Source organism: Haemaphysalis longicornis, unplaced genomic scaffold (assembly GCF_048455015.1).
Source record: "Haemaphysalis longicornis isolate Haplotype H1 unplaced genomic scaffold, Haemaphysalis longicornis Haplotype H1 scaffold_20, whole genome shotgun sequence".
Lineage (NCBI taxonomy): Eukaryota > Metazoa > Arthropoda > Arachnida > Ixodida > Ixodidae > Haemaphysalis > Haemaphysalis longicornis.
In genome coordinates this window covers 2183937-2193469 of record NW_027526296.1, presented here as the reverse complement: position 1 = coordinate 2193469, position 9533 = coordinate 2183937, and the positions used below count along the sequence as shown (strand labels likewise).

The window sequence follows — 9533 nt, the reverse complement described above, 5'->3', positions numbered from 1 at the left end:
GTGTTCTCCTTCGCTTTCTGGGTTATTTATATTTACTACAACTGTATCTGACGCTTGAGGGGGGTAGCCAGCGCCACTCAGACTACACGGGGAGAAGGGGACCTTCTTTTCAACCCCCGGGGCGTGACGCGAACGTCTACAGCCTGTCTTAAGCGGGCAACTGGCGCGACACCCTCTTATGCTACCTTGGCATCAAGGCTGCCAGAACCGAGGCCCTCGCTAAGCTTTCGCACGATAATAGGGTTTAGAAATGAGGGGCTCGTTAGGAAATACAGAAAGAAATGCCGGCAGTCTACAACGCCAAAGAAGGCATAGGGGAATGGTTGGACTATTTGTTACCGTTACTGACGTTACATTATTATTATTATTATTATTATTATTTTATTAATTACGTGATAAAGAAAGAAAGAAAAACACGCGCCCAGAGTGGGGACCGAACCCACGCCTTTCGATTAGATCTCGAATGCCTTACCAACTCGGCTATCTGGGCGACTGTGTTCTCCTTCGCTTTCTGGGTTATTTATATTTACTACAACTGTATCTGACGCTTGAGGGGGGTAGCCAGCGACACTCAGACTACACGGGGAGAAGGGGACCTTCTTTTCAACCCCCGGGGCGTGACGCGAACGTCTACAGCCTGTCATAAGCGGGCAACTGGCGCGAAACCCTCTTATGCTACCTTGGCATCAAGGCTGCCAGAACCGAGGCCCTCGCTAAGCTTTCGCACGATAATAGGGTTTAGAAATGAGGGGCTCGCTAGGAAATACAGAAAGAAATGCCGGCAGTCTACAACACCAAAGAAGGCTTAGGGGAATGGTTGGACTATTTGTTATATATATATATATATATATATATATATATATATATATGTATAGTGAAAGAAGTCGACTGACACGGGTCCCGCTTTTGTTGCCAACACTTGCGGAGTTAGAAACTCCTTCTTCAGGGCTGTATTTTAATTTCTCACATTGCGTCTTTATACAAAAACTTTGGTGAGGGAGGGTTACTTCCCTCATCCATGCAGGAGAGGTCGCGGGTGAGGGGTGTTTCAAACAGTTTGAGCAAGTGAGGCATTCCGATTGGCTAGAAAGGTGGAAGGTGAGTGAAGGGGAAAGAACACGGACGAAAAGGCAGCACGAAAACACGTAACAAGAGGCACACAAGCAAACACAAGACCAAAAACAAGAGTGAGTCCTGCGCGCTCCGCAAATGGCGTAAAAGTAGTCAGCGGGGAGGGAAAAGGGGCAAGAAAAAGGGGGGGATGAAGGGAGACGGACATAAGATGGCGGCACAGGCATGGATCTTCGATTCGGTCAAACTGCAAGCCGCATGCATGCACGGCCCGCCCAGTCGACGCATGGTCCCCGCGCCATACTCGGAATTTCCTGTCCCATTTTCGGTTTTGTTTTACTACTGGTTAAACCTACAGCAGCTCTCGTCTTGGCGCCGCTTCGACGAAACCGAGTGGGGCATCAAAGCTTTGCTACGCGGCCAGCGAGCCGTGGAACAAGTCACACTGGGATTTGGTTTCATTTGCGGCGCATTCTTCGGCCGTTTGTCTGTCAGTGGTGCGGCGGTCATAATTCAGGTCACTGATTAGACTGGTGGTGGTTGCCGAACGGGCGGGGAAGGGGGGGGGGGCGTTCTACCCGTTTGTTTTGCTTGACCTATATATATATGTATATATATGTATATATATATATATGTAGCGAATCAGAATAGGAAATGAGGGGCTCGTTGAAAATAACACAGAAATAAGGGTTGGCAGTCGAGAAAACCTCGGAAAGCAAAGGGGAGGATGTGGTAGATCATTGAAACAGATTACGAATTTGGAAAGAAAGAAAGAAAGTGAAGAAGACCGGTATTCTGGAGGTCGTGGGTTCGGATCCCACCTGGCGGGCATTTTTTCTTCACTTTCTTTCTTTCTTTCCAAATTCTTAATCTGTTTCAATGATCTACCACATCCTCCCCTTTGCTTTCCGAGGTTTTCTCGACTGCCAACCCTTATTTCTATATATATATATATATATATATATATATATATTGTGAGGAACACCATACTCGTTTAAATAATGTAGGAGCGTGGACAGCACTGGTCATTCGCAATACGTGGGTATGTGACACAGAAGCCACACATGGAAGAGGCACCAACTCGTGGATGATCGCCATCGCTTGGACGAAGAAGAAGTCTCGTCTCGTTGGCTCTCCGTCTCGACTTGCTGGTCAGCGCGACTTGGTGCTTCGGTGCTACCGCTGCTGCTGGTGCGGCTGAAGAATAAAGCCTGAAAACCCTCTTATAGTTTTGGTGGAGGTGCAACGATCTTCGTTCTCTTACGCTGGAGCTCCGCAACCGCACACTCGACCCTCCCAGCATGTCTCGCAACGATGACCCCCGGCCTGCCCCAACACCCATCGTCTGCGCGGGTGCAATTCGTGAGCGGGACCCTCCCTCATTCAACGGCACCGACGAGAAAGACGCAGAGGACTGGCTTGCTACTTTTGAAAGAGTGAGTACCCATAACCACTGGGACGACCGCCTCAAGCTGAATAATGTCGAATTTTCCTTGACTGGGCTCGCAGAGCAATGGTTCTGGAACAACGCGGCACGTCTTAACACGTGGCCTGAGTTTAAAGACGACTTCATAAAATCATTCGGTCGCCCCGCTGCTCGAAAACTCCTCTCAGAGCAGCGTTTGCGTGAGCGGGAACAGAAAAGGGGTGAAAACTTCACTTCTTACATTGAGGATGTTGTCGCCCTGTGCCGTAAGATTGACAGTGCCATGCCCGAACCAGAAAGGATAAAACACATTCTGAAAGGCATAGACGACGATGCCTTCCATATGCTGTTGGCGAAAAACCCCCAAACTGTGGCCGAGGTCGTTACTATTTGTCAGAGTTACGACGAGTTGCGGAAGCAAAGGGCTCTCACTCGGCGACCCCTCGCAGAAAATCAGTTTGTCTCCAGCTTGGCCGCTGATGACGGCGACGGTACCTTGTTGCAACGGATCCAGCAGTTTGTGCGAGAGGAAGTGGCTCGGCAGTTGTCCATCATTAACTATGTGCCCGAGCAAAAATCTTCTCTCAGCCCTGAACTCAGGACCGTTATCCAGCAGCAAGTCGCTGACTCCCTCCCAGCTGCACTGCCGTCAAGCCCCGTTGTTGCCCCTGTGCCCTATGCCGCCACCATACCCCAAGCTCCAGCGACTTCAACCCTGCCTTATGCAGACTCTATGCACCCTGTGACGATGGCCGCTCCAATACACTTTGCCGACTCTATCCCTCAACGACCTTACGCTGAAGTCGCTGCCAGGTACATGCCTCGGAGCCCCGTCGTTTTCCCCACCACCCGGCCTTTACGTCCGCCGGTGTTGTCTGGTCCCTCGCTCACCAACCCTTGGAGGACGCTGGACAATCGCCCAATTTGCTTTGCCTGTAGGGCTCCTGGACACGTGGCACGCTATTGCCGCCGCGCCACGGTGACAGGACGCAACCCTGCCGCAGCTTCTTCCTACGCCCATTCCCCACTCATGCAGGAAGCCACCGCGTATTCGCCGATGACGTCTATGCCGCCCGATAGTCGTGACTTCGGAAGCCGTCCGTCTTCATCTCCGCGACGCCGCTCACTATCTCCCATGCGTCGTCGTCCTGTTCCAACGGAAGCGGAAAACTAGGCGCCGCAGTTCCGGACGCAAGAACTGCGCCGTCGTCGATCTGCCCAAGGCCTCCTCCCTCTCCCGCAAACGTCATTCGTATTACCATAGATGGCGCTGAAGTCTTAGCCCTTGTCGATACTGGAGCCGCCGTTTCTGTCATGGACGCCAAACTTTGCCGCCGCTTGAAGAAGGTTAGGACGCCGCATCTTGGATTCTCATTACGGACTGCTACGGCTCATCCCATTGATCCAACTGGCATGTGCACTGCCCGTGTCGTTATTCAGGACGTCATGTATGCTGTTCAGTTCGTTGTCCTGCCTTCCTGTTCCCACGATGTCATACTGGGGTGGGACTTCCTTTCTGAACATAGAGCTGTCATCGACTGTGGCCGTGCCGAAGTAGAGCTCTTCCCGTTCATGGATCAAACCACCGCTGAACCGCCCGCTCCTTCTGCCATCAAACTGGTCCTCACGGAAGAAGTTAGCATTCCTCCTCATTCCGCCGTGCTAGCTTCTTTATCCTGCCCACTTCTGTCCAATGCGACAGTACTCTTTACGCCTTCTGACCTGTTTCACCAGCGACGTTGTCTTCGGCTTCCTTTCTCCCTGCTTCCCATTCGTAACTGCCAAACTACACTTCTCCTTTCCAACTACGGGTCGTGTCCGTGCACCTTGCAACGCGGAGAGTGCGTCGGCCATGTCGAGACCGTTCATTCTGTTGTCGCTGTGGCTGTGCCCGACGATTCAACCCCGCTTGAAATCAGTGGACTGTGTGCTCCTTCAGGAGCAAAATCCTCCCCATCTGCAGACGTCTTCCTTCGCGCCATTGATGCCGACCTTTCACCGTCCCAACGAGACCAGCTTCTCGCACTGCTGAACCGATTTCGGACGTCTTTTGATTCTGTCCAGACTGGTCTGGGACGTACCACCACAGTCGCACACACCATCGATACCGGTGGTCACGCACCCTTACGGCAACGTCCCTACCGTGTCTCCCCCACTGAACGCCGCGTAATCGATGAACAAGTCGAGGACATGCTCCAACGCGGTGTGATTCGACCCTCCACCAGTCCATGGGCATCGCCGGTAGTACTTGTCAAGAAGAAGGACGGCTCTATTCGGTTTTGCGTAGATTACCGCCGGCTCAACAAGATAACTTGCAAAGACGTATATCCGTTGCCGCGAATTGATGACGCCCTTGATTGTCTACAAGGCGCAGAGTTCTTTTCCTCCATTGATTTACGCTCGGGTTATTGGCAGGTTCCCATGACAGAGGCTGATCGTGCAAAAACGGCCTTTATTACTCCTGACGGCCTGTACGAGTTTAACGTTATGCCGTTTGGCCTCTGCAATGCGCCTGCAACCTTGAAGCGGATGATGGATAATATTCTCCGTGGACTAAAATGGCAGACGTGCCTTTGTTACCTCGATGATATTGTGATATTCTCTCCCGATTTTTCTACGCACCTGATTCGACTTGAGCAGATTTTGACGTGCTTGACGACCGCAGGCCTTCAGCTCAACCTGAAGAAGTGCCGTTTTGCTGCCCGAGAGCTTACTATCCTTGGCCACGTTGTCTCTAAAGCTGGTGTCCTGCCCGATCCTGCCAAGTTACGTGCTGTGGCGGAATTTCCCAAGCCGATAACTGTGAAGGCCCTCCGCAGCTTCATTGGGCTGTGTTCATACTTTCGCCGATTCGTTCGCAACTTTGCATCTCTCATCGCGCCTTTGACAAAGCTCCTCAGCAAAGAACGCGGCATCTGTGAGTGGTCCACGGCCTGCAACGACGCATTTACTAAACTGCGCCATCTCCTCACATCTCCGCCAATCCTGCGCCATTTCGATCCAGAGGCCCCTATCGAAATTCACACGGACGCGAGCGGAGTTGGTTTGGGGGCAGTTCTCGCTCAGCGCAAGGCAGGATATGACGAGTATGTCATTGCTTATGCAAGTCGCACGCTAACAAAGGCCGAGACAAATTATTCTGTGACCGAGAGAGAATGCCTGGCCGTTATTTGGGCGCTTGCGAAGTTCCGCACGTCTACGGGCGCCCTGTCCATGTTGTCACAGATCACCACGCGCTTTGTTGGTTGTCCTCGCTCAAAGATCCTTCTGGGCGGCTAGCGCGCTGGGCTTTGCGGTTGCAGGAGTATGACATTCGCGTCACGTATAGCTCAGGCCGGCGGCACAATGATGCTGATGCCCTTTCGCGCTCCCCGCTGCCTCATGACAGCGACCGGGTCTCGAGCTCCGACTGCTACGTGTCGCCATTGGAGATCCACTCTATGTCGTCCGAGCAAAAGAAAGACCCTTGGATTTCCTCCATGTTGGACTTTTTGTCTGGCTCATCAACGAACGCTGCATCTCGGACACTACGCCGGCAAGCGTCGCACTTTGCCCTTCGCGACGGACTGCTTTTCCGTCGCAACTATCAACCCGAAGGTCGCAAGTGGCTCTTAGTAATTCCCCGCCACCTACGCTCTGAAATGTGTGCCTATTTTCACGAAGAGCCACATTGCGCCCATGCTGGTGTCCCCAAAACATACCAGCGTTTGCGCTTGCGGTACTACTGGCGAGGCATGTACCGCTTCGTTCGTCAATACGTCCGTTCGTGTGTTCGATGCCAACGCCGAAAATATCCTCCCCGCCAAGGAACTGGGCCTTTGCAGCCCTTACCGTGTCCAGCAAGACCATTCGACCGTGTAGGAATCGACCTTTATGGACCTCTTCCTTGCACTGCAGATGGCAACCGATGGGTCGTTGTTGCTGTCGACTACTTGACCCGGTACGCCGAGACTGCCACCCTGCCTGCTGCTACCGCACGCGAAGTAGCCTCCTTCCTACTTCGGCACTTCATTTTACGGCATGGGGCGCCGCGTGAACTCCTCAGTGATCGAGGAAGGGTTTTTCTGTCTGAAGTTATAGAGGCCCTTCTTAAATCCTGCCGCACGATCCATCGCACCACCACGGCGTATCACCCTCAGACCAATGGACTGACCGAACGTTTCAACCGCACTCTGAGTGACATGCTTGCTATGTACGTCGCGGCGGACCATTCCGACTGGGACGCAGTACTACCATTCGTGACCTACGCATACAACACCGCCACGCAGGCCACGACCGGCTTCTCTCCGTTTTTTCTTTTGTATGGCCGTGAGCCTTCATGCACACTGGACACCATACTTCAATATCGGCCCGATGAGTCAGAGTGCACGCCCATCTCCGACGTTGCCAAGCACGCCGAAGAGTGTCGTCAGTTGGCCCGATCGTTAACTACGGAAGATCAGCAGCGTCAGAAGTCGCACCACGACGAAACGACTCCCGCTCCTACCTACTCACCAGTGTCTCTTGTCTGGCTGTGGGTTCCAGTGTCGTCGCCAGGCTTGAGCAGTAAACTGCTTTCGCGCTACCAGGGTCCCTACCGCATCGTCAAGCGGACGTCTCCAGTAAATTATGTGGTTGAGCCTCTCACTCCGTCGCCCGATCAGCGTTGCCGCGGCAAAGATATAGTCCATGTTCAGCGCCTCAAGCCTTACATTGACCCCGTCGTAGTTTCATCTCCCTGAGTCGCCAGGATGGCTCTTTCGTTCCCGGGGGCAATTGTAAGGAACACCATACTCGTTTAAATAATGTAGGAGCGTGGACAGCACTGGTCATTCGCAATACGTGGGTATGTGACACAGAAGCCACACATGGAAGAGGCACCAACTCGTGGATGTCCCATCGCCATCGCTTGGACGAAGAAGAAGTCTCGTCTCGTTGGCTCTCCGTCTCGACTTGCTGGTCAGCGCGACTTGGTGCTTCGGTGCTACCGCTGCTGCTGGTGCGGCTGAAGAATAAAGCCTGAAAACCCTCTTATAATATATATATATATATATATATATATATATATATATATATATATATATATATATATATATATTTCATTTGCTAATTTGCTGGCTACACGCCTTCGTTACGTCATTTCACGTAGCAGCTTGACTTCAGGAATTTCGCTGTCAGCGTCTGTGCGTGTGCTCAGTGTGGGAAGCCTTCAGACTACAGGCCGTGATGTCACAGGGAAGTTGAAAATGTAGTTTTGTAAATTACGACCACAGGCGAATAAACCCGTGTAGTAATTTTATGGTGGTTGCTTGGCATATCTCGTATAGTAGCTTTACTTGCAAGGGAAGGATAACCCATAGTTGCGGTGAGCAAAGCCCACGACAAGTTATCAATACGAGCAATGAACCGGGTGTCCTTATTAGGTATTAAGCAACGGTATTACTAAGAACCAGTATCGGTCTTACATTAGGACCATCTTGCGGTGGAGGTTTTTTTGCAGGAACTAAAAATCAGACAGCCGGCATTCACCCGAATTCTTCACGGAAGATGTAGGCAATGCGTTGCGGATTCGTGGAGGATATCAATAAGCCCCATGCCAAAACTCCAAATGTGTTCACTTGTTATGACGAGAAAAAACGGAATACACCACCGTGCTTGGTTGACCTACGGAAACTGTACGTTTACTTCACTGTTTCATTCGTGACATCCCCTTCGAAAGCTGTAACCATGGGCTGTAAACTATTCCAGCTTCTAACACTGGTGGCACGGTTCATGCTTGTCTACGCGCATTTGCCGTAACATAAATAGTTTCCCCGTTTTTCACAGAAGAGAAGTACATAAAAGAGTAGTGTTTTTTGAATAGAAGTACACCACTTTGCATAGGTTGTTAGATTAAAAAATAAATCTCAAATCTAAGTTAAAAAAGCATGTACAAAAAATGCAAGCCAGAAACACTCTTGCAAAAATACAAAAGGCCTGTTGGGCGACATTTCGATACAAGACGGTATAACTTCCAGCAAAACAAAAACTGTAGCCTGGAGTTTATATTACGGTGTCACAATAGAGATATTGCACGTAAATTATGGAGGTGGCATGATGGGCTTGCTATCGCCGTCAGCCGATGCCGCGCAGTTGGTGCTTGACGCACGTCACTCGCGATACAATACTGCTGGCCGCAGCTGAGCCCTCCCTCTTTTAATTCAGATCGTTCGACGCATTTTCGGCTTCCTATTCTTTGTGAGCATGATCATTGGGCCTAAGAACTTTATCTGATAACAAATCAAACTGACAGAGGAAAAATATCTATAAACCACCTTGTTTCTCCACAGAAAATGTATATTGGTTCACTCCAGAAATAGAACAACTTACATCCGTTGTGATGTGCTTTTTAATGTGAACCCATCAAAACAGGCTAGTTACGTCAGTTTTCGTCCACTGATTGACAGTCCCTTGACGCAGCATTCTGTTGCACAATCTGTAATTTACGCACCACCACCACTATATACAATTTTTTTACATAATTACTAATCGTTACACCATTTTTTATGCTCGCATCTGCTATTGCATATCAGTTAAGGGTACGACATACAGACCAAGAAGCTGGCATTAGTCGTTCTACAAACGCCTTGTTCAATATTGACAGCGACTGTTGGGTCTGAATAACAGTGTTATTCAATTAGGCTCCCAGGAGTGGTAATTGTTCTGGAGCTATCCCCTTATTAAATTGCTGCCATAATCAATAGAACATTTATTCCCAAAATATATTCACGGCAGTGCATCGCCATTGACTATTGCAGACTGAGATGTTTAATTTCGAGATATGATTTTGTATCCGAAAATTTTAAACAACCATGGTCAACATAAACTGCAGGTTTTAGCAATCCAGCTATTAGTTAATTTAGATTTTCACGTCAAGTCGGAAACTATTCGCTTATGTTGAAAACAGTAATTTTTCTGTCCCCGATATCGCATATCGTTAACTATTCCTTTATAACACGTTTTAAAGAATTTGATGTTGCTCTACATTTGGTAGTCATGAATTTTGATACTCCGCGTT

General features: G+C 50.0%; 1 non-coding gene across 1 annotated transcript; it reads right to left on the bottom strand.

The window, feature by feature from the left end:
* Positions 1–418: 418 nt before the first annotated feature.
* Trnar-ucu (transfer RNA arginine (anticodon UCU)) lies at positions 419–490 on the bottom strand. Its single transcript has one exon. It is a non-coding gene; the product is annotated as a tRNA-Arg (tRNA).
* Between the last annotated feature and the right edge of the window lie 9043 nt (positions 491–9533).